Below are 23,415 nucleotides of genomic sequence, written 5' to 3'. Positions count from 1 at the left end.
AACACACACAAACACACACACACATAACGGTGGTAATTGTACTCTTGTTCTCACTCTTGTATTCATACAATGGAAGCACGTTGTCTTGACCCAGTGCACTAATTTGAGATATGAGGGAAACATATGCTGCTCTGATTGTTTCCCTTATTTGTGTGTGTGTGTGTGTGTGTGTGTGTGTGTACACTTTCTAGCACTTAAACACACACATCTATGTATCCAGTTGTCTTTAAGTGCCTGGATGAAAATGCATTTCTTAAAAAAATACATTGAAATTAAATGTTTGCAAATCAATAGTCTGTGGATTTATTAAATATGAATGAAGTCTGTTTAAATTCTGTTGAAATGCACAAGAAAATGTTTGTATTAATGTATCAAAAACAAAATACTCCATCTATAATTCAACATTCAGCAATAATTGATGAATTAATCATTATTAATTATAAATTATAAGAATAAGGAGTGTGTGTTAGTCACGGAGAAGCAGCGAGAGGTGGACCAGCTGTTCACCTCCACAGCCCTGCAAAGTCGTCTGACTTAATTATAGCGGACAGCAGATTCACGCACGCACACGTGCACATACACACACACACACACACACACACACACACACACACACACACACACACACACACACACACACACACACACACACACACACACACACACACACACTCAAAGAAAATAACAGCTTCCCATGTCTCAGCTTTTGTCTGCGTGCTTCTTTCTCACACACACGCACGCACACACACACACACACACACACACACACACACACACACACACAGAGGCTGTTTCAGAGCTGGATCTTTTGACTCTTAACACTCCAAAAAGAAACATCCACTTCCACCACTTCTCTCTGTTCACTCCACTCCTGATCTGAGGGCAACAGAGACAGAGAATCCGCCGTCCGTCCTCCATCTTTCTCCAAACTTTTCATCTGCTGACAGAAGTAATGGTGTGTGTGTGTGTGTGTGTGTGTGTGTGTGTGTGTGTGGGGGGGGGTGATGTTCATTTCTGCTCGACAATTAACAGCAGAGGCTTTGTGTGTGTGTGTGTGTGTGTGTGTGTGTGTGTGTGCGTGTGTGCGTGTGTGTGTGTGTATGAGAGAGAGAGAGTGAGTGAGTGAGAGTGAGACAGTGCACTGAAACGCCATTTCTCTGTGGCCGCAGTGGAAGGAGCGGGTCATGGTTTTTGTTTGGGGGAAGTGTGGGTGGTGTGTGTGTGTGTGTTGTGCCCGCACTCCCGGGGGAAGTGAGTCTAACGCAGATGGCAAATAAAGTATGCAGCCTGAGGCGAGAGCACATTATGCTAATTCTAATGTCAGCTGTACTTTAATATACGACTCTATTTAATCACCCCATTATTTCCTATTTCCATATGAAAAAAACAGGGAGAGCGAGGCAGAGCGAGGGAGCCGCTCATCGCTTTATTTGGTAGAATGCAGAGAGCCGTGCTTTATGGAGTGAATGAGAAAACACACTCCCTCCTCAGCATCTGCACAGACACTTTCTGCTCTCTGTGTTTCTCTTCCCAGGCTGAGTTATGGCCTACTGTATTCATATTTACAGTAAGTGTGGACCACGTGTGTCTGGAAAGGTTTCACCAGCTCACTGTGTGCTCCTGACATCCAGATCTGTCTGTGCGGGAGCATTAATGCTGGGAGGCTACATATTCTCCTGTAATGACTGCAGAGTTTAGTGCTGTTGTGTAAAACATCTTTTTCTTCCTGTCCTGATATTCAACATGACACCATTGGCTCTATGTCGGTCCTCTCATTAATAATGTCCATCTGTCAGGTTAGCACTGCGTTCCTAACTAGAAAACATGTCCTTGTTGTGTGTTCTGCTGCGTTACGATCCCCCTCTGCAGCCACTGCTGTCAGTTAAAGGCAGCGAGCACGAGACTCCTTTCATCTTCCAGGACATTCAGGAGGTTTTTTTCCAGGCAGGTCTGTGAAGTTTAACATGATTCTGTAAAGCACTGACTAGTAGGCCGGCATGTAGTTATAAACGTTAATGCTGAGGCTTTGCTATCCATGATTTAAATTTATTTAAATGCACTTAAGTTTAAAATTCCAAAGCAGAGGTCTTTTATCTTAAATAATATGAGGAACTAAATGTAAATAGTTGCTAGTGTGAATTGTTTGGATAGAATAAAGAAAAGATGTGATGCTAAACAAACAGGAAGACAACAGACAGAGACAAGAACGCAACACTTTAGCCTCCTGCTATCGATCATACTTAATTCTACGGTTAAAACAAAAATGGTTTAGCAAAGTAGTAATTCCTGCATCATTTCTGTCCAAAATGATGAAGCTTAGACCCACTTTTAGACAGAAGCTGTAGTGTAAGATGCTGAGAGCTTTATTTTTTGCACAATAATCATCATATATTCTACATTCGTGATGTTTTAAATGCAATTTGTTAACTTTTACGCAATGTTGAAGTTCCTGGAATAATATTTGAATGCAAATTGCAGTAAAATAATTTGTAACATTGCAAATATTTGGCTGTAAACTGTTCTTAGCTGCAGCACAGAAAGCCTGTTTAACTGTTAACACTTAGGTATGAACAATAAAATCCATATCATTTGCAAAATTGCTTTCCTCAATAGTTTGTACAATTTTAGAACATTTCATTTCCATGTGTATATTTTGATTATGTGTGTAAGACTTCACTTTAATGTATAACAGAGTCGCAGTGTGCAGAATCTCAATAACACCATTAAATATAAAACAATATTTCATTAGCATGTGAGATATTACTTCAGTATCGCTGCCAGCATTACTTTTTACTTTTCTATTCTAGACTTATTTTGCTTTATTCCAGTAATGTATTGCATTTGTATCTCATTGTTTTCCACGAGAAGCTACATCTCTTATGTCATTTTGTTTTCTGTGAGCAACGTCTGGGTCAGAATCTCCTTTGGATTAATACAGGTTTATCTTTTCTTATCGTATCGCACAGTGTTTAAAGAGGATCACGAAACACACACACACACACACACACACACACACACACACGAGTCCCAAACAGAAACATTCACATAATAAAAAATGTAAAAAAAAACACAGGTGCTGATAAATGAAGAGGCTTTAAGATGTCAGAGAGGAGACCCAGTACAAAACCATCCCTCTACATGTGACTGGTGCTGGGAGCCAGTGGAAGTGCAGTCTGGCTCTCTGCCTGTGTTTAGTTTGGCTCCCGATGGCTTGCATGCACGTGCACACACACACACACACACACACACACACACACACACACACACACTGTAGTATTTATAATGTCACAGTTTTACACACATTGACATCACATTTTTCTTCCACGATGACGAAACTTCAGCTGTTATATATACTTCAGCAGATATATAAAAGTGTGTGTCCATAATAAGAGATCTTTTATGATCCATTTTCTCTTTCTACTGAGTCTCCTCTACACCAGTAGAGCTCAGAGTGTCTGCTGATGTGTGATCTGACACCACAGGTATAGAGACAGTGCATCCAGCAGGACCCACGTGGACAAGAAGCATCCAGATATCCTAGTATCCATCCCTCCAGCCTCGCTCCGCTCCTCTTTCCTGGTTCAGTTTCACACAGTATAAAACTCTCATTACTGACTGATTCCAGTTTTCACTATGATTCAATTTGCCATAATTACTGCTGCTGCTGCTAATAAAAAAGAGAAGAGAGGGAGCGGCTAGAAAAGCAAAGGTGCAAAGGTCAACTGGCAGTTAGCGGCGTTCATTTTCATCTCAGTGTATTCAACTGGGGCGGCTAATGGCCCAATTTTCTCCCCCTCGGTCCTCAATAAATATTGCTGGAATTACAGGTTAAATAGCTAAATTAAATCACGGCTATTACAGATGAAGGAGGGAGGAAGAGAGGAGGAGAGAGGGAGTCAAATATGTACAATTACTGGGGAAGCGCACATCACCACAAAGTGTGCGATTAATGTAGCGGGTGTCAGCGGAGCGCCGTCGGATTACTGCGTCAAATTATTACTGAGATCCTTTTTCTCTGTGGCCGTCGGCCGAGCACAAGACAAACACACAGGAGTGCAAAAAGAAAGGCGGAATAAAACTGGATGGCTCCTCCTCTTTAACTCCAGCTACATCTGCTTTTTCAACACTGCTGCTGCTCCTGGGACAAATAATGTTTCACTTTATGATTTTAATTTTTGTTTGATTTAGTCATATAAACTAGAAGCTGAATTCCACCACATAAACAGAAAAACACTGACTGGTAATCCAGGAACACTTCTGTGAAGCAAGAGCCAAACTTAAAGGTCTGACGTTCCCTCTTGTTCTTCCTATAAATACACAAATCTACGATGAAATAAGCAGAACTACAACCAGTTCATCAGCTGTTTCACTTAACTTTATCTCACAATAAACTCTGAGTTCACCTTAAGCATGGTGTACTTGGTGCACCACAGCTGGCTCATATGGCTGGAACCACCGTCTCAGTATTAATAATGATGTTTCTGAAAGTCTAACTTTGCACAGAATGAAACATAAACATAATTTTTGGTGGGAATGTGTGGAACGCCTGCATGTATGCAGACCCCAGTCTGGGATGTTTTTTTAAAAAAAAAACTTTTTTCTTTTAATTTTTCTCATAAAATACCGAAGATGTTACCTTTATAGCACTCCAGTCAAAGACAAAAATAAACATGAAGGCAGAGCACACGCTGCAGGCTTCAACGAAGCATCCAGAAGTTCACATAGAAACTACCAAAGTCAGCGTTTACGGTTTCCTTTACAGCTGATTTGCAGCGGAAGTCATGAGCAGATGAAAACGACGGTGAGGATGCAGAAAAAGACAGTCTGGTTTTAATTCTGGCTGCTGCTTCTCTACAGAGTCAGAGCGAGGAGTGGTGGAATGGTGATGTGGGAAACTTTTACAGAAATAGATTTCATCCACGTCTGCATCCAGGATGTCAGGAGCTACTTTTATTAACTACATCTGTCAGCGCTTCTCCACAGGACTGATGGTAAGACTCAGTTTAGGTGAGTGACACTGATGTGATGTTCACACTGAGGGAACAGAGCAAAAAACTTGAAGACCTTCAGCTGATTAACCCTATAAGCTCCAGTGATTGGATCTACACTCTGTTAGTGGGTCAAAAGTAAACTGTATAAGAATCAATGTGTTTTCATGCTATTTTTTTCATTTTGGTTCAGAACAATAATTTGTATTATTGTTTGTTTTATATTTTTGTCTGCACAAAAATGATTTCTCGTTTGAAATATGTTTATTTTTCATTTACTTTGTAACAGATTTTGAACATTTTGATAATTGAAAAAGTAGAATATTACACAGAACAGCAACAGAGGAATGTCAGCATCCGTTTTCTTTTCTTCCAGCTGCTGCTCTCCATCCCTCCATTACCTCTGGATGAGATTATCAGTGATAAAGAGCTCGGGGTAGTGACACAAATATCGCACTTTCTTTAAAAGTATAACAGATAACTCAGAAATGTAAATGAAATTACCTTTTCATGACAAAGATATTGTAAGAAAACGACATCACCGGCTCATTTTAGACCTACTGATGCATTGAAGGGTTAAGGAAACATTCAGAAGTGGCTCAAATCAGAACTAAAACTATCAGATTCTGTGTGATTTGTGTGGTTCACACTGTTTAAAAAAAAAAAAAGACCTGCGTCAGGTTTGAGCAAAAAGACTCTTTAGTGTGAATTAATGATCATTCATCAGCTATGCATCATCAGCACCTCCAGTCATTTTGCACCTATAAAAAGAATCGAGTTGTGGAATTGTTAGAACAAAGTATGTTGGCAGTTTTTGTTCTACTCCTCTTACTACCCCACACTGAAACCTTCAATCATATCCGAGCACCAGTCATTGCTTTCAGCCAATCAGAAGCGAAACGGAGACCTAGAGAGGCCAGCAGCTCAACTGGTCCAGTGGACGACCCATAAACTAATAAACTACAGGTAGACTATAGTTAACTGTAGGTAGCTCTTGTCCCTGATGCAGTGGTCGTGGGTTCCAATCCAGTCTTTTGTTCTTCTCTCCTCATTCCCATTCTCTCTCTCTCTCTCCACTGTCCTAGTTAAGGTTAAAATCCCCTCAAAAACTACTTAATTTTATTTATTTTGTAGAAATGAATTGGAGACCTGAGCTCATTTGCATACAGGAAGTGCAGCAGCAGAAAACCTGGTGTGGAGCCATGTCACTGCAGCATTTACATACTGAACACAGCTGACATGAGCCAAGGGTACACCGTCCGTGTGTGTGTGTGTGTGTGTGTGTGCTCCTCTTGGCCTTGTGTTCCGCTTGTAAAAAGTTCGCTGACGTCTTTCTTTATTTTTTTTTGCATATTTAACTAGTGCTATTCTGATGTGCAGGTGCCCCCACCCCACCCAGACACACACACACAGTTGGTGAGCATGCATGGCTAATGTCTGTTCATCTCTATCAGAGCACGGTGGCAATTACATGCAAATCAGACGGAGTGTGTTTCAGCGCTCTGCGTACATCAGTCAGGACAGCATCTAGTTTTTGTGTGGAATTAAGAGGTGTTTATTCCGTTTGTGTCTCCACCTAATGAGATCATTTCAAAAGCAGAGCTCGTTTGGCGCCGGGTTGCCAGTATTCTTTAAGTAGTCTGTTAGTTTTGAATGAAGTGGTTTGAGTGCCGGGTTTTAAAGTCATCCAACACTCGTTTTAAATTACATTTAATAGCTCACAACTAAAATCACTGCAGGACCACACAGCAGCTTTAATTAAATCCGCCGACTGTACGGACAGCAAGATCTCCGTGACTCACTGCAGCTTCCTCACGGCTCCTGGAGCTCCGGTCAGCCACACTTAGGAACTCCTCGTGGGGAAACTGAGTCATCTCTGAGCTCAGCTTTCCACATATGCTGCTGGCTGAAGACCAAGAGGCAAACCCCAAACTCTGGCTGCTCTACAGGCTGCTACTGTCAGCCTGCAGGCCACAGGCTGGGAACTATCCAGCACTTTTTAGATGTTGTTGTTGTAGTAGTTTTTTTTTTTCCTGTAGGTTTAATGTGCCAAACGTGAAAAACTGAAAGGAAAGTTTTAGTGTTTCAGATTTTGTGCTCATTTAACCCTCCTGGTGTCCTCATTTACAGACACCAAAAAAAAAGTTTCCTTGTCTGAAAAAAACTCCAAAAATTCAGCAAAGAAATTCCCCAAATTTCTGATAATTTGCAAAACCTTCCTTCCATCCATCCATCCATCCATCCATCCATCCATCCATCCATTCTCTATACACCGCTTTATCCTCACGAGGGTCACGGGGGTGCTGGAGTCTATCCCAGCTGACTCTGGTGAAGGTAGGAACACCCTGGACAGGTCGAATTTGCAAAACCTTCAGGAAGAAAATTCTAATATTTCCCTTAAAAGTTTTATTTAAAAAAAAATCCCACAAATTTGACAAGAAAATTCTTGTAAATATTTTTTTTAAATGAGTAAAAATCTTCCAAAAAATACTAAAAATGTCTAAAGTGATTTATATCAGTAAAACTTCTGTTTTCTTTAAGAACATTCGCTGGATTTTGTTTGATTTTTATGTGAATGTTCTTAAAGAAACATTTGTAATGTTTCTTTTTTCCACAAAAAATCTTAAAAGATTTCCCAAAAATGTTGAAAATGTGGACATCAGAAGTTTACTGTGAAAATATATTTTTTTCCACATTTTCAAACTTTGAAACGGATCAATTTTGATCTGCAGGACGACATGAGGGTTAAAGTAAGGATTGCTTTGCGTACACTGTAAAATAAATTCTTATTTTAACGGTAAAATTCTGGTAAAACTCTGCTACCGTAAAACTACAGTAAAACATTTTCTACATTTACGTTAAAGACATGTTGATATTGTTGATTTTACAGTTTTAAAATGTGCTTCATTCCATATTTTACTGTAAAAACATGTTAATTTTAAACATTTTTAAAACTGACATCAAAATACCATGTAAAATAACATTTGTGCAACTTTTTTTATAGATATTACAGCATTTTTTCATTATCAGCACAACAGGTAGTGTATTTAATATCAAATATGTGTTTTTTAGCAAAAATTGCGGTTAAAGCTGTCATAAATATTTAATGCATATGTCCGTTATTAACACAAAGTCACAAACTGTATTTCTTACATGAAATAAATGCAGAAATCTCCATGTTAATTGTTAAAAAAAATATTGCAGCATGTTTCCTTTTCCAGTGCAACAATATGTGCATTTAACTGGGAAATACTGAAAAATTACAGTATTGCTCTTCATTTTGCTGCATTTTTTTTCATTAAAAACAGAGCAGGAGTTGGAAAAATCTAAAAAACACACTTTTCTCCTGATGAACCGGTTTACGGTGATTCACCGTTAAATAATAAGCATCAAACTGTTTGAGTTTACAGATTTTTACTGTCATGGTATGACAGTTTATCACTGTAAAATTTATGATTTTTTTACAGTGTATATATATATATATATATATATATATATATATATATACATATATACATAATTTAAGTGGGATGCGTGTGTTTTAATAATCAAACTAGAGCATCTGTTCATCCTCTCTTACAGCAATTTTCCAACAATCACATCTGTGGCTCTGGAACGGGAATAAACCGTTCGGTTGAAAACACTTAATATGTCCAGCAGACGTTCTGTATCTGCTGGGAGGTGTAAATGTGTAAATGTGTGGGTCACATCAGAGCCAGAAACATTCTGTCAGGGTACAGATATTGGTTTTGGTGGCAGAATATCTCCCAGGATGGAGACCCTCCCACTTAATGTCATCATCTCAAAGGTTTTCCTGAAACAACTTGACAGGTGGTTGGAACAGCAGCAGAGTGTGTTGATCTCACCAGGACTAATCCAGACAGAGAAATCAACCTGAGCTGCATCTAGTCTTATTTTCTCTCTAACTCTGTCCTTTACTCCGTCTCTTTAGTGTCTCCACATCCTTCTTTCATCTCAGCGTGTGCTGAACTTTAGCGTTAGCTCATCTTCTCTGCATGTTATCCAGCCAACAAAGGATTATCATTGTGCAAGGTGTGTGTGCACGAGCGTGTATACAAGCCCTGCAGTAATGACGAGACAAGCAGGAAAGGAGGGGGCTCTGACATTCTTCTGTTGTGAGTTTTAAAGGAAGGATTAGCTGATCATGGACAAATTAGAATGAATTTAGCTCGTTAGAGGAGTGGAGCAGAGCAGGACAAAGACGGCTTCTTCGTCCCGTACGCCACGTGACCAGCAGGCCTGGAGTCAGATTGAGGCGGTGAGATGCAGTCGGAGAGCAAACTGCCACAAGAAGTGTGTGTTGTGTGTGTGTGTGTGTATGCGTGTGTGTTGTGTGTGTGCCGCTGTCTCTGTGCCCTGTTAACAAATTAGAGGGATTACCAGGAGAGAGTGCCAGAGCATACCAGCTAATCCCACACACTGGCCCGCACCGCTGCACCTGGGGAGTGTGTGTGAAACTGTGTGTGTGAAACTGTGTGTGTGTGTGTGTGTGTGTGTGTGTGTGTGTGTGTGTGTGTGTGTGTGTGTGTGTGTGTGTGTGTGTGTGTGTGTGTGTGTGTGTGTGTGCCACCAGTAGCTCCTACATGAGGCTCCATCCTCCCCAATCACAGCCTCTGATGCCAGTGATGCTCCCTAATTCTGACACAGAAACACACGTGCACGGAGCATGCACATACATGTCACCTTCACCGTGTGCTCGTATTACAGCAGTGATGCTACAGTTAGCAGGACGTTAGCGTAACTTCTGCAGTCTTTGGCAAAATGAGCATTAGGCTACTTTAATTTTATTACGGTTAATTAGGTTTCAGCTCTGATGTGTATTTTAGTGGTGGGACACGATTAAAAAAACTAATTGAATTAATCTGAGGCTTTGTAACTGATTAATCATGATTAATCACATTTTTGTTAAATATCAGTATTTGACAAGTAAAATTTTTCAGTTCACATAAATGTTGATTAAGGCTGAATGGATGAATAGACATATGTGAACTTAAACAACTAAAATGTTTGTTTCATTTCTATTTATCTGCATTTTTCATCTGTCCGCTACATTCACAGATTACTGCAAACTCAAAGTGACATTATAGTGATTAGATTCAACATTTATAGACTTTCTGTTAACTCAAGCACTTTCAGTGTCTTCTAAAGTGGTCTATTATGGGATGGCTACACTGTTAGCCGGTAGCTAACGTTAGCTCTGGTGCTAACAGCAGCATGTTTTACATTGAGGTGATCAGAAAACAACCAGAATTTTATCCAAGCTGCCATCAGGAAGATTTTTAAAAGAAAACTTTCCTCCCAACGAGCTCAATGTCTCGTCTTCCTTCACGGTTCACCAAACTTTCTGACGTCTCTCAGTTCATCCTGTGGATCTTCTTCATGGCTGGAAAACAGACTTTAGGTTCATTAGCGCCACCTACTGGGCTGGAGAGTTCTTCAGTGTTACCGGTGGGACAGAAATGAGAGAACTGAGAAAAGTGAGATTAAATGTGTTATTTTTTCTGTAATTAATCTACATTAATGCGTTAAAGTCTCATTCCCAGATTAAATCATCAGATGCTACAATACTTGTATGCTGATTAATGAAAAAAAATTAAAAAGTCATCGTGCATTTATGTGTGCACATTATTCTGTCATGCCCCTTAAATTTCTGTCATAAACCGGCTTTCAGCACCCACCTTTGTTCTGAATTATAACCATAGTTTTACCAAACCACACCAGGTGTTTTACCTGCCCAGCCTTAACAATAGTGTATTAGTCACAACCATAACACACACATTTATACGCTACTGTTGAAAAGTCTGGGGTCATCCAGACAATTCCATGTTTTCCATGAAAACTCCCACTTTTATCCATGTGCTAACATAGTTGCATAAGGGTTTTCTAATCATCAATGAGCCTTTCAACACCATTAGCTAACACAATGTAGCATTAGAACACAGGAGTGATGGTTGCTGGAAATGTTCCTCTGTACCCCTATAGAGATATTCCATTAAAAATCAGCCGTTTGCAGCTACAATAGTCATTTACCACATTATATATGTCTGCACTGGATTTATCAGTCATTTAATAGTATTTTTTAAAAAATGCTTTTCTTTCATAAATAAGGACATTTCTATGTGACCCCAGACTTTTGAACAGTAGTGTAAACAAATTGGTGTTTATTTAAATGTAACTGATTACTGACTGGTGATGTTATTGCCTAATTTGCATCAAATAGCACCTGTAAAAAGTCTTTTCTTAGTTTGGTGTGAAAGAACATGGCAGGGCTGCTGAGGCTTTGGGATTGAAAGAGAACAGCGGCTGTGATCCAGACCTGATCACAAATCTGTGCATTGAGGTTCAACATCTATCTGAAGGACCAGGAAGGTCTGGTTCTGGAATGAGGCGTTCAGAAATCACATCAAGGAATACAAACTCTTCTATCCTGCGTGAACTTCACATGTCTATCACCCTGTTCCTGTGTAAGCAGGGCTGGGCTGAGGAACTGTATGTCGACTATATGTCTACATTTCTAATAGACCAGTTCTGCTGCAAATGTTCCGGCTCCAGTATCGTATGGAGGACGCTCCTCGGTGTGTTTCTGTGTGTTGAGGTTAAGTCATTGACATGTTGTCAGGTGAAGAGTTGGCATGGTCTCTGTAGCCACAATAGAGAAACTCTGCCATGAGCTTGATTTGACTGGGACAGCAGTCCAACACATTTCTGGATCGCTCTCTTTATCCTCCATGTCTCCCTGTCACCTGTCCCATCCAAATCCTCTCCCTCCTTCCCTCCCTTTATAGGAAGCTCTTCCAAATTGTGCTCTGCCAAGTAGGAGTCTCCTGGAACACAGCACACACACACGCACACACGCACACACACACACACACACACACACACACACACACACACACACACACACACACACACACACACACACACACACACACACACACACACACACACACACACACACACACACCAGAGCTCCATCTCCATCCAACACTATGATGTAGCAGTGCCCCTTCAGTCTGAATAAGTCGTACTCCAGCTTCATCTGACATCGGCATCAAGAAGAAAATCTGTGTGCGTGTGTGTGTGTGTGTGTTGTTCATTCAGCTCTATTTTCACCACTGATCCAGACGACAGAGTTGAAAATGATCTCAGGTTTGCTAATTCCACATCACGCCCTCAGCTGCAGCTTCACCCGCTTTAACTGTAACATTTATCGGGTTTTAAATATCGTCTTTCCTAACTTCACCTGCAGAGACAGCAGCAGAGAGAAGAGGTTAGAGGCAGAGAAAGAGGTGAAGCAGGGGGAGTGGAGGGGTGACAGTGAAGAAGTGTAGCCGGGGGTCTGACTGTTTTGGTCAGACTCCAGTTGTTTATACAGAAGTAGCAGTGAGGAGTGCGAGGAGGAAAGTGGGGCAGGTCGAGGACAAGAGCAGATCCAGACCAGGAGGGGGTTGGGGAGGGCATAGATGGTGGGACGGAGCGAGGGATGAGGGGACAGGTCTGAGCTGGAGGCCCTTATAAGGCCAGGATGACTGGAGAGCAGCAGAGTCACTGCTGAAGCACAGATACCTGCAGCCCAACAGCCTCCTTATTGTATCATCCAGTGGAGTCCTGCTGACCTGCTGAGATGGTTTAAACAGTGTTGGATTTAGCAGCTCTGAAGCGTCGACCAACACGTGAAAAGTTACATTCAACTTAAAGGATCATGTCGGCCAATAGTTTCTTTAACTTTCACATAAACTGTCTGCACAGTTCAGTAATAATAATAATAATAATAATAATAATAATGAAGAGCACTTTCAGGACTGAGAAATTCATTTCATGCTGAATAAAAAGTTGTGTTTATGAAACAAAAAGATGACTGAAACTAATAAATGCAATATCTCAGCACTATAAATAGGCGTAAATGAGGATTTTATTTTCAGAATGAAGCTGATGATCTCAGAGGTGATGTCATAGTGATGCTTCTCATTGTGGTTTAAGAGTAAAAGGCATTCACTGCACGTGTTCTTTGTAATTTGAGAGATTTATGACAAGATTAAATGCATCTCCACACAAGCCTTTAATTGCAGTCAGTCAGACAGTCTGACCTGTTTACTGTCAGGCATTTAGTAAAGCCAGTCTGTGAAAAAATCAGCCTGGTAACACAACGGGACTTATGTGATGCTTGTTACTGTTAAGCGCTGCTGAAACTGAGTGTTCTGGAGCAGGCAGGTGAACTATCCAAAAAACCTCAGTAACTAAATGAACCTACTTCCATTGTTTTCAGGTTTCTGGTTTAGTGGCCAGTTGTTCTATATTTCTGTATTTACATGAAATGTATGCCCAGTTTCTTTCCCCATTGCTGCAGCTAATATTCAGTCACAATAAGCAGACTAAATATTCTGGATGAAACGTGAAAGCCTCTTTTCTTTTGTTGTTGTTGTGTTTTTGGTTTGGTGGGGAGAGATCAGCTCCTTAGTCCTCCTGCTGTCTCCACACTAACTGGAAGCAGGCCTGCTCCCATAACCAGTCCAATCTGTTTTCATTTGCTCGTAGCAGCGCATACACACACACACACACACACACACACACACACACACACACACACACTGAAACACTGTCCCCATCTCTTAAAGGAGAAATGCACTGATTTCATGTATTACAGCTTCAGCTGCACTGCTCAGAAATCTTTTATGCACATTTTTTCCAATAAAACTGCATCGTAAACATCACCTGAAAGACTAACTGAGGAAGTTCAGAGATACGTGCTAAAGTTAGATACTGAAGTTGTGCACACACCATGAGCTGCAGCTGTAATGTGACAACACGCAGCGACTCATCTGGACTGAAAGAAACACAACGCTGCACCAGGACACACCGAGGATGCAAACAGAAAGAAGACAGAGACAGCCAATGAGAGTGGAGAAAGAACGCCGCTTCCTCACGACATAACCTCACAGAGATGCACAGTGTTTTGGCCAGAAAGAATTAACAGCCGCCTGGTTTGTGGGTCATTTTTAACTGTGCAATTTATCTATTTATTTATTTTAGAAAGGAGGACCTCTGTCTAGATTTAAGGCCAAAGAGGTGAGGCCCTGCACAGTGGAACCTCGTGAGTTTCTTCTAGCTCCACGCTTTTCCTATAGTCCTGTTCCCTTTGAGAGGGATATCTAAAATTCCAGAGATTATTAGGGTGCTCTTTGTGCTACTGAAGGCCGCTGGTCGATCAAACACAAACTGTGTTCTGCTTATTAGGAACTGCACTTTAGCTCAGGTTATCCTGCTACAAAATGAGGATAAAACAAGTGGAAGTTATTCTGAAGCTACCGACATTTGAGCAGCAGTTAAACAGGAGAAGGCACTACACTAAAGAAGAATCCAAACTGAAACATTTTTATTGACTTCATTGTAGGTAAACTAAGCAGAAACCACTCACAGACGCAGGTCGCTGCTTCAGAGAAATGCTTCTAGACTTTGGCATCTTGCCTTTCTTGCATTTCTGGCATTGCTCCTCCCTCTGAACACATCCCTGTAATTTAAACCTCACAGCAGCAATCTACAAAGAAAATCATTACAGCTCTCTGCTACATTATTACATACCAAATGTTGTTTAAAATCCATTATTTCTTCAAATAAAGCAGAGTGAAACTAGGAATGTAGAGTGGATTTTCAGTTTTTCTGGTTCTTAGTTCCTGTGAATCTTCATCAAAGATGTAGCTGAGGTGTGCGTTTGTACTGCTGTGTGCAAAACAGAGCGATTTCATCAATAACTGCCTTCTAAAATCTCTTCCAGCGCAGCAAGCCGTCTAAATCCAGAAAGCTTGACCATCAGATCAGTGCATCCATGGCTGATTCTGTTTCTGTGCAACAGGTTTCCCTGGATGCTCTGATGTGATTTTACCTGCCAGTTGACTCCAGATGTTGCTGATGTGCTCACAGCCACGACCTGCTGAGGGGTCTGCTGGCCAGTTCTACTTTATCTACTGACCAATCACAGCTGATAGAGAACGCCTTGGATCCTGCAGCTGTAGTGAATGCCTGCATGGGTGGTCATATAGCATCACCCCATCTAGGAATTTAAATGACAATAATAATGTGCTGTGGGCCAGGAGAAGTAAATCCAACAGAGAAGCCCCTGATGATCAGGCAGTGACAGACACAGAGGGAGAAAGCACTGCATCGCAGACCTGCAATTATTTTCTAAGGTATGCCTTTTATTTGCTCGCCTACAAGTGGTACCAAAGGACCAGTTAAGGGGATCCTGGTCAAGCAGCAACGTGCATTCCCACACCGTGCACACGCATAAGTATTCTGGTTGAGGAGGACAGGTGGAGGTGCCTCTGACATTAACAATTAATGTTGACCCCTTTCCATTGCTGTAACACACCAAGTGAGCAGATTATGAGCAGCTTTTATTTTGAAATTCTTACTCCTGTTTTCTCCGTGCATCAAGGCGAGGAAGAAAGAATGGAGAGGATGTGCCTGGTTCTAATCAGTGGGGTTCTGCCAGTTATTGGACCTCAGCCAGCATTGTTTACTTGGCCAACCCCCAACCTTGCTCTGAATGGCAAATTATCCCGGCAACGGGCAATTTTAGCCGAACCAACAGGTAGAACAGACAATTCCCATATGGAGAGACACACAGACACATGCTTTCACTACCTAAATAACAACAAACAGAAAATATAATATATAAATGCAGTACTGCTTTCCTGGGAAACAGGACACGGGTTACCTTCTCAGGAGAAAAACTACACGTTATTGATTAATTTACAGAAGAAAAAAAGAGACGGCAGCAGCCCAGCTCCTCTCCTCCAGCCCTCTTTTTGTTATCTGTGATGTTGCCCAGAGAAATCAATAGAACAACTGTAGCTACCAAGCTTTGTTTATCTTTTCCTCTAAGTGAATAATTCAGGGGTGTCAGCAGGGGTGAGGCGAAGCTTTGATTCAAACCAAAGAGTTTGGTGTTCGGGGGGGAAATCTAACTCCCTCTTTATCCCGCTCTTTCCCCCCCAAAAGTCTTGAGGAGATGAGAGATGCTGAAAGCAGCGAAAAATCTGGTTCTGGGTGAAAGACGGCTCTGGTTTTACAGCAGCAGCAGCATTAATGTGCTAGACACCGAGCAGATAGACAGAAACACCGTTAAATACTGGTGGAAGGAAAACGCTCACCGGCAAAAAATGTTCGGAATTTTATGGTGAAAAACTCTCAAACCATAAAAATCTGTTTGATGCAGTTTATGCAACACCGAAAACAAGTTAATCAGGAGAAAAGTGTGTTTTACAGATTTTTTCTCTTGAAAAAATGCATTTCTAGGGCTGACCCGAATAGTGGTTTCTGGCCTCCAAATATTCGGGCCCTATTAAAGACGAATATCCGAATATTCGTTCCGCCCCGTAACTTATCCGTATTCGGATACCAAAATTGATATCCAAATACTGCCGTAGCGAACGAATATTCGGATATTCGGGATAGTCGGGTCCAGCCCTATACATTTCCAACTCCGCCACAGTTTTTAATGGAAAAATGCAGTAATATGTGGAATAATACTGTAATTTTTGCATTTAATTCTCAAAAGCAATCTAATTAAATGTACATATGGTTGTACTGGTAATGGAAACATGCTGTAATATTTATTTAACAAGTAACATGGAGATTCCTGCATTTATTTCATGTATAAATTTCTGTTTGTTGTTTTGGTGTTAATAACAGACATATGCTTGGATATTTATGACAGCTTTAACTGCAGTTTTTGCTAAAAACACATATTTAATCTTAAATCCACTCATTTTTGTGCTGATAAGGGAAACATGCTGTAATATTTATAAAAGTTACACAAATTTTATTTTGTATGGTATTTTCATGGAAATTTTCAGATTTGTAAAGGTTAAAACTTTTTTACAGTAAAATATGGAATGAAGCACATTTTTAACCCTAAAATCAACAATATCAATACATTTCTTTACTGTAAATGTAGAAAACGTTGTACGGTAATTTTCCGGAAGCATTCTGCCGACCACAGCTGCCGGAATTTTACCGTAAGAACAACAACAAAATTTTTACAGTGCAGCCGAGGTGCCGGGGTGAGGAGAAGCTAAAGGACTTTATGAAAGGGAACGCTACAGGATTTACCGAGGCTTCTATCAGCTGAAGGTAAAACTCTGTATGAAGGAGGTGGAACAGGACTGTGACAGCTTGGAGGAGCCTGAGAAGAACGAGCTGCTGTGAGGTGTTGTCCGAACATGTCGAAGGGCTAAAGACATTTGATTAACCCTGTGAGATCCAAATGTAAAATATATGTATGTATATATATATATATATATATATATATAAAACAATAAATATATTTAAATAACGATAATAAAATAAACAAGGAACATATATAAACTGAAATATAGAAAAAAATAGCAAAAATGAAATTAAAAAATAGAAATAATAAGATATAAACCTAAATATAAGGACATGGTAGTCACGACAAGTTTTGTGCCTACATCCATCACACTTTATTTACTTTAGGACTACCTCTTTAGAATCTTGTAAATTATTTATGTAAGTGGCACCTCACACTTCTGTAAGGACAACATATACTTTTTAATCTTTTTATCTGCTATCTCTGGTATGTTGGATGTGTTCTGTGTATAGTGTACTGCTTGTGTTTATTATGCATCTTATAGATTGATATGTATATATAATAGAAAATAATATGTTTTAACTATTGTATTTCTTCGGCAACAGTGGGTTTTACAGGGTTAATGTCCACAGAGGTGAAGTTGAAGTGAAAACATGCTGCCTTATAATTACTCATTCAGGCGTAACGCTGTACATTTTAAACAGACTACTGTTGTGTGTTAAATGTGGTAGAAGGTGGTGCTGAGTCCAATGGAGATTTGAGGTTCATTAAGGGGATTTAAGGGACATTTTAAGGAGACCTCAGTCAGTCAGTAAAGCAGCAAACAGTCACTATCTCCTTTACATGGCACCGACAGGACAGCTGTAAACTCACACACTCTGACTGTATGTGGCGCCTCCCCGTGTATAGCCCAGTAGTAAGTATGTGAAGCCGGGGAGATTTAAACCCTCCTAAACAAGGGGATCAACATCTATTTGTCAGGGTATGTCGCCCTCAGCTGCATGCACGTACGTATACACACACACACCTACACACAGCACACGACAAGGCAGCAAACATTTCCAGCGAAGTCGCTAAACCTCAGCGTCCCACCTTCGCCACGGACGCACAAAAGCCCTCAGTCCCTTGTAATTGAGGTTTAAATCCTTTCCAAACATTCTTCCATCCCTCACTCTTCACCAAACATGGATTGCGCCAAGACAGGGCCCCTAATCCTTCCCAGTTTAACCAAGTGAGAAATTAGCTTTTGTTAAGTGGTGATTTGGCCGGTGCTAAACGCCAATAGACTATTGTAGAGGAGAGGGGCAGTCATGAGTCCCCCAAACTCAGCAAAATACTGTGGTAATCCCATCGTGTCTGTGTGGCCAGACTGCAGCTGCTGCTACATGCTCGTGTACGGTGATAATACTGTCAAATTATTTTCAGTCCAGAGCTATGTCTCTCCTTGTTTGGTCCAGAAAGGTTTTGGAGCATCACCACGGCGGCTGAGCAGGGACGGCCTGTTGTATGCGTTACCTATTTGTGAGGTGCTGTGTGTGTTTTGCAGCCTCCCAAAGTCCCCCTCCCCCCCCCCCCCCCCCTGCTGCCATCTCCAGCTTTACAGAATCAAATCTTGTATGCAGAGTTGTAGTGAAAACCACCAGTGTCAGGTTGATAGACGACACGAGGAAAGGCTGCGGATTCAGATCCTCAAAGCCGCTGAGAAAGAGCAGGCTGTTCTGGCAGGAGGAGACAAGACAAAGCACAGCGTCATCTCGGAGACTCAGCGGGGAGAAATCTGCCACAGAAAATCCCTCTGACTTGGTCTCAGTCCGAGCAAAATTCACGAGTTAACGCAGAGTGGTTTGTAACTGCAGTGTGTTCTAGCTGGAAGCAGCAGATATTCAGGAGATCAAAGACCTGCTAGAAAGAAAACTGTGACCACCGTACCCAACATCTTTTATGACCAGTCTCAGGCCAGATAACTGTCAGATGTGTTCTCCACTGTGGTGGGACGATACCGCAGTCCTGCTCAGCGTGGGCTTCCTTCTTTATGTGGAACACCACAGCTCCTATAGGACACCATCCAGGTTCACCTTTACATCAACACAGATACAAAACCTGGTGGTTCTGTGCTCAGTTTATTCTCTTATTTTTGTCTTTGGCCTTTTGCGGTTAATATTTTCACGTTAGCGATCCAGTTCTTTCTTTTTTATTTATTCCAACCTGAGAGGAAGTTCCTGTTCACTGTGTTTTTGATGGAACACCTTCCAGCCACCAGGAACTGAGTTTGACAAATAGGTGTGGGTTTTTTCCTCCTCTCTTTTTTTCATTTTAACAGTGCAGAGCTACAGCTCTTCTCTCCATGTAGATAAAATCCTTTACACTTGTTCTACCTTGCTATATTTTAAGTTCAGGTGGTTCCACCTTTTTATTTTATTTCAAATCCCTTAAAGCGGAGCGTCGTCTTCACGTCCATGTCCTCGTTGTAAATGTCTTTCTTTAATCCAAACCCTGTTTAGACTACTACAAACATAAAATTGAGTGATTTAGGAGAAAAAGGCAGCATACCTCTGCAGAAATGCATGAATCATTTATCAGCTCCTTATTTTTATCTTACAGACCACCAGGATGGGAGCACTTTCTCTATCTCACACATATATTCCACTGAAGAAGACCATGACATACAGCTGACACCTCTGGAAGTGATTATTCTCTGTTAAATTATTCTGATACTTCTCTAAGTGTTATCATAGTTTTGAACTCTATTTCAGTGATTATGTTGCATTTCCTATTTACATTTTTATCACTTTTCCCTGTGAAATGATTCATAATTACCCCAAAAAGATCTCCAAATGTTCTGTCTTAAAGCAAGATCGTTTTGTGTGCATCAGAGAGAGAAAGCTGTAAATCCTGTATTCATCTGGACTGAATATTCTGCTGTTTTAAGGTGGCTGGTGATGTTTCAGCTCAGTACTGATCACGTCTGTCTTATTCAACACAACCCTGGATCTGCCTCAAAAGAGACTCTCACAAATGACCACGCTACATTTGAACAAGCCCTTCCACGCTTACAGACATTTTTCACATTCACAAACTGCAGTGTAAACACGTGCACACACACATTCGCCCACAAACAATACCATGTGAACACAAACATTACAAATGTGCTGAGAGAAAAACTGCAGCGTAAACACAGGCTTGTCCCAAACTGACACAAAAACAAAGGCGTGTACACACAGAACACACACACACACACACAGAACACACACAGAACACACACACATGGCTGCACAGTTTCTCTATAAACACACACACGCCACAGCAGTGTGTATTGTAAAATGGCATTCAGAATGAATGCCAGTGCAGCCGTTCCTGGAGGGTCTGTGTCCTGAAATATCATGAGCAGTGAGTTAAACGAGTGCAGATGGAAGTGTAGCTTTGCATCCAGCCATTGTCACCTCCACAAAGCCTCCCCATCAGCCTCCTTCACCTCTCTCCTCTCTATTCACGTTCACAGACTAACTGTCGACAACAGCTCAGACGCACAACTGGAAACAAACTCCACAGAGTGCTTTATGGCCTGATGTGATCTCTCTATGTCAGGGAGGCCAACGCGCTGAATGAAAGCCTCTCCCATCAACAGAGGGATTATTCACAGAGGAACCTACACGGAGGAACATCATTTCCTTTAAAACGACCATCACAGCTCTGATGACACTGGAAGTGAAAGGTGTTAATGTCCTCATGTGATCACACACAGACGTTCTACTCAACAAAACTCTGACTGCAGTTTGGGTCAGTTATGTTTGTGTTTGTTTGTTCCTGGTAAGTGCATGAATTTGAATGCATTTGGATACCAGAATGTCTAGTGGTTCATGTCATATTACAAAAAACATCAAAACATTTCTGCTGTTTATCACCATAATGAAAACCTTTGGTAGTTCAGCTGCACTGTGACGGAAGACGAGGTCAGCAGGAGAAGACCTGAGACACGTGGACATGTTCAGACAGCAGAGTGGATCAGTGTCAGGACTGGGTTTATTTTATAGATTTATTTCAATCACATTTGTAAATACGGTGTGTGCGTATGTTTTGTGTAAATAATTTTTTTCGAAAAAGGGTTTAAATTTCGATTGCAGCCGCTGCACCACCGACTTCTTCAGATTCAGAAAGACCGAAAGAAAGAATGAGCTGGTTTTACAGAGGCTCACCCGTAGCTGCTGTCAGGACTAACGCTGTAATTCTAACAGAAGACACGGTGCACACCAGTTAAGAATCTATGATATATATTATTCCATTCTTACCTACAATTTACCTGCTGTAAGGAAATGGGCCCCAACAAGTAGGGAAGCCATGAGAGACAAACTTCACTGTGACTGACAGGTGATCAGTGGGAGGTAGAGCTCAAAAACAAACAAAGAAAGCAGAACCATCAGTATCTTTAAAACCCTGATCCATGTCTATCCTGCTGATGTCTTACCTCGGCCAGAGCCTCGGACTCTCCGTGTTCCGAACGACGTTTCATTCTGTCGCTGCATTCGGATGAATCACCGAGAAAAAGAAACGTCTTCATTACACGCTCAACACTAATTCATTAATAACCCAGTAGAGGAAACACATGCAAAGAAAATCAAAATACCAGCAGATTGATATCTGGACTCTGGAGGGACAGTGGAGGTTCAGCAGGAGGTTTGTTAAAGCTGATCGCTCCTGTAGGGAATTCAAATGAGCTCATCCTTGAGGGGAAAGACGTAAATAGAGGGAAAGCTTCTAAAATCAAACTTCATTTACCTCGATGCTGTTTTCAACACAGAACAGCTGGTTTTCCAAAGCTATTAAAGGCAAACAGGACAGCAGACGTCATTTCTCAGTGGCCGTTAAATCAAATGTTTCTTAAAGTCCAGAGACCCTGAGGTTCCTCCAGATGCACAAAACATACCAAATAAAACACATTCCAGTCAAGCTGAGACATGACACCACTCTGTTAAGGATGGAGCTGTATCTAAGCCTGTCTTCTAAAACCTACAGAACTAATCTGCATTCTCAGCTAAGTTTCCAAAGAAATGTGTTTAGTTCTGGAATCAGTCTGACGCCCTGGACTCTGAGGTCTCCATCCCATGTGGGCTCGTTATTTTAGAAATGACCTTAGTTCACTCAGTGATTGTTGGTTTTAGGAAAATAGCACAGTTAAAGTTAAATTAAATCCTTTTCATAATGTGTGTGAAGCTTCTCTCCCGTCTTCTGGGTTACCAGGGTGACAAGCCGTGATATCTAATGTATGACTGGTTGGATAAAATGAGACACAGTTAAAACGGTAAAATAAACATGATGTGATTGGTCACAAACTCATAAAATCCAGCAGAAAATAGGATATTGTAGTTTGGTTTTATAGCGTAATTATTTTAACAAATGTCAAAGGCAAAAAAGGTATCGCTGTTAAAACCAGAAATCTTTTAAAATGTGGTGAATTTTATCCGGTCATGATCAAACTCGACACAGTGAGAGAAACCGCTGCTGTTTGAAATGAAGAACCGAGTAAACAATAGATTTACAGATGGCTGCCAGCCAGCCTCCGAGTGTGTGTGTGTGTGTGTGTGTGTGTGTGTGTGTGTGTGTGTGTGTGTGTGTGTGTGTGTGTGTGTGTGTGTGTGTGTGTGTGTGTGTGTCGTACAACAAAATTAGGAGAGGATTTTCCTGAAAAGCTTCTCTTTTCACTCTCGACAATTACAGGAGATTTCATAAAAGTTGTGGGCAGAGAGAGAGCCGCTGCTTGAAAAGCAAACCACGCCAATCTGCCATCTATTCTGCTTTGATAATGCCCCAAACGGCCCCCTCCCTGCCTCACCTTCATCCTCTCCACCCCTCCTCATCCTCACTCACACACACATACGTGCACACGCAGCCTCCTCCACCAATCTCATCACTGACGCCAGGACATCAATTTTTGCAAGTCGCCGAAAATTACCATGCATGAATGCAAAAAAGGCTGATCAGGAGTAATTAACACGGCTTCATATGCAAATTTTATTAATGCAGAACTACAAAGTCATTATGCAAATGAGGGTTTCGTCGAGCCTCTTGACAAATACTCCCAGCTCCAGCCATCTAGCAGCCAGGATGGATGACAAGTCGGCTCGCTCCGTTTGGACTGGAGGGATGCCTGTGTGTTTTAGTCTAGTTAGCAGATTAGCTGTGGTTAGCGCTGGTGGCTAGCTGTGCTCGTGCTGCACGGGCCGGTCTGTGTGTGTAAACTGTGTGATTAGGGAAGTGGCTAATGGCTGCACAGCAGAGTAATGAACCTGAGATCCAGGGGAT

General features: G+C 41.3%; 1 protein-coding gene across 1 annotated transcript in view; it reads right to left on the bottom strand.

The window, feature by feature from the left end:
- The window catches only part of bcl11ba (BCL11 transcription factor B a), a 47,916-nt gene that overhangs the window by 6,964 nt on the left and 17,537 nt on the right, over positions 1-23,415 (bottom strand). The gene's annotated exons all lie outside the window — the stretch shown is intronic.

The sequence above is a fragment of the Acanthochromis polyacanthus genome, chromosome 1 (genome assembly GCF_021347895.1).
Source record: "Acanthochromis polyacanthus isolate Apoly-LR-REF ecotype Palm Island chromosome 1, KAUST_Apoly_ChrSc, whole genome shotgun sequence".
Classification (NCBI taxonomy): Eukaryota; Metazoa; Chordata; class Actinopteri; family Pomacentridae; genus Acanthochromis; species Acanthochromis polyacanthus.
Note: the sequence above shows the minus strand (reverse complement) of the source record. Positions and strands in the feature narration are given on the sequence as shown.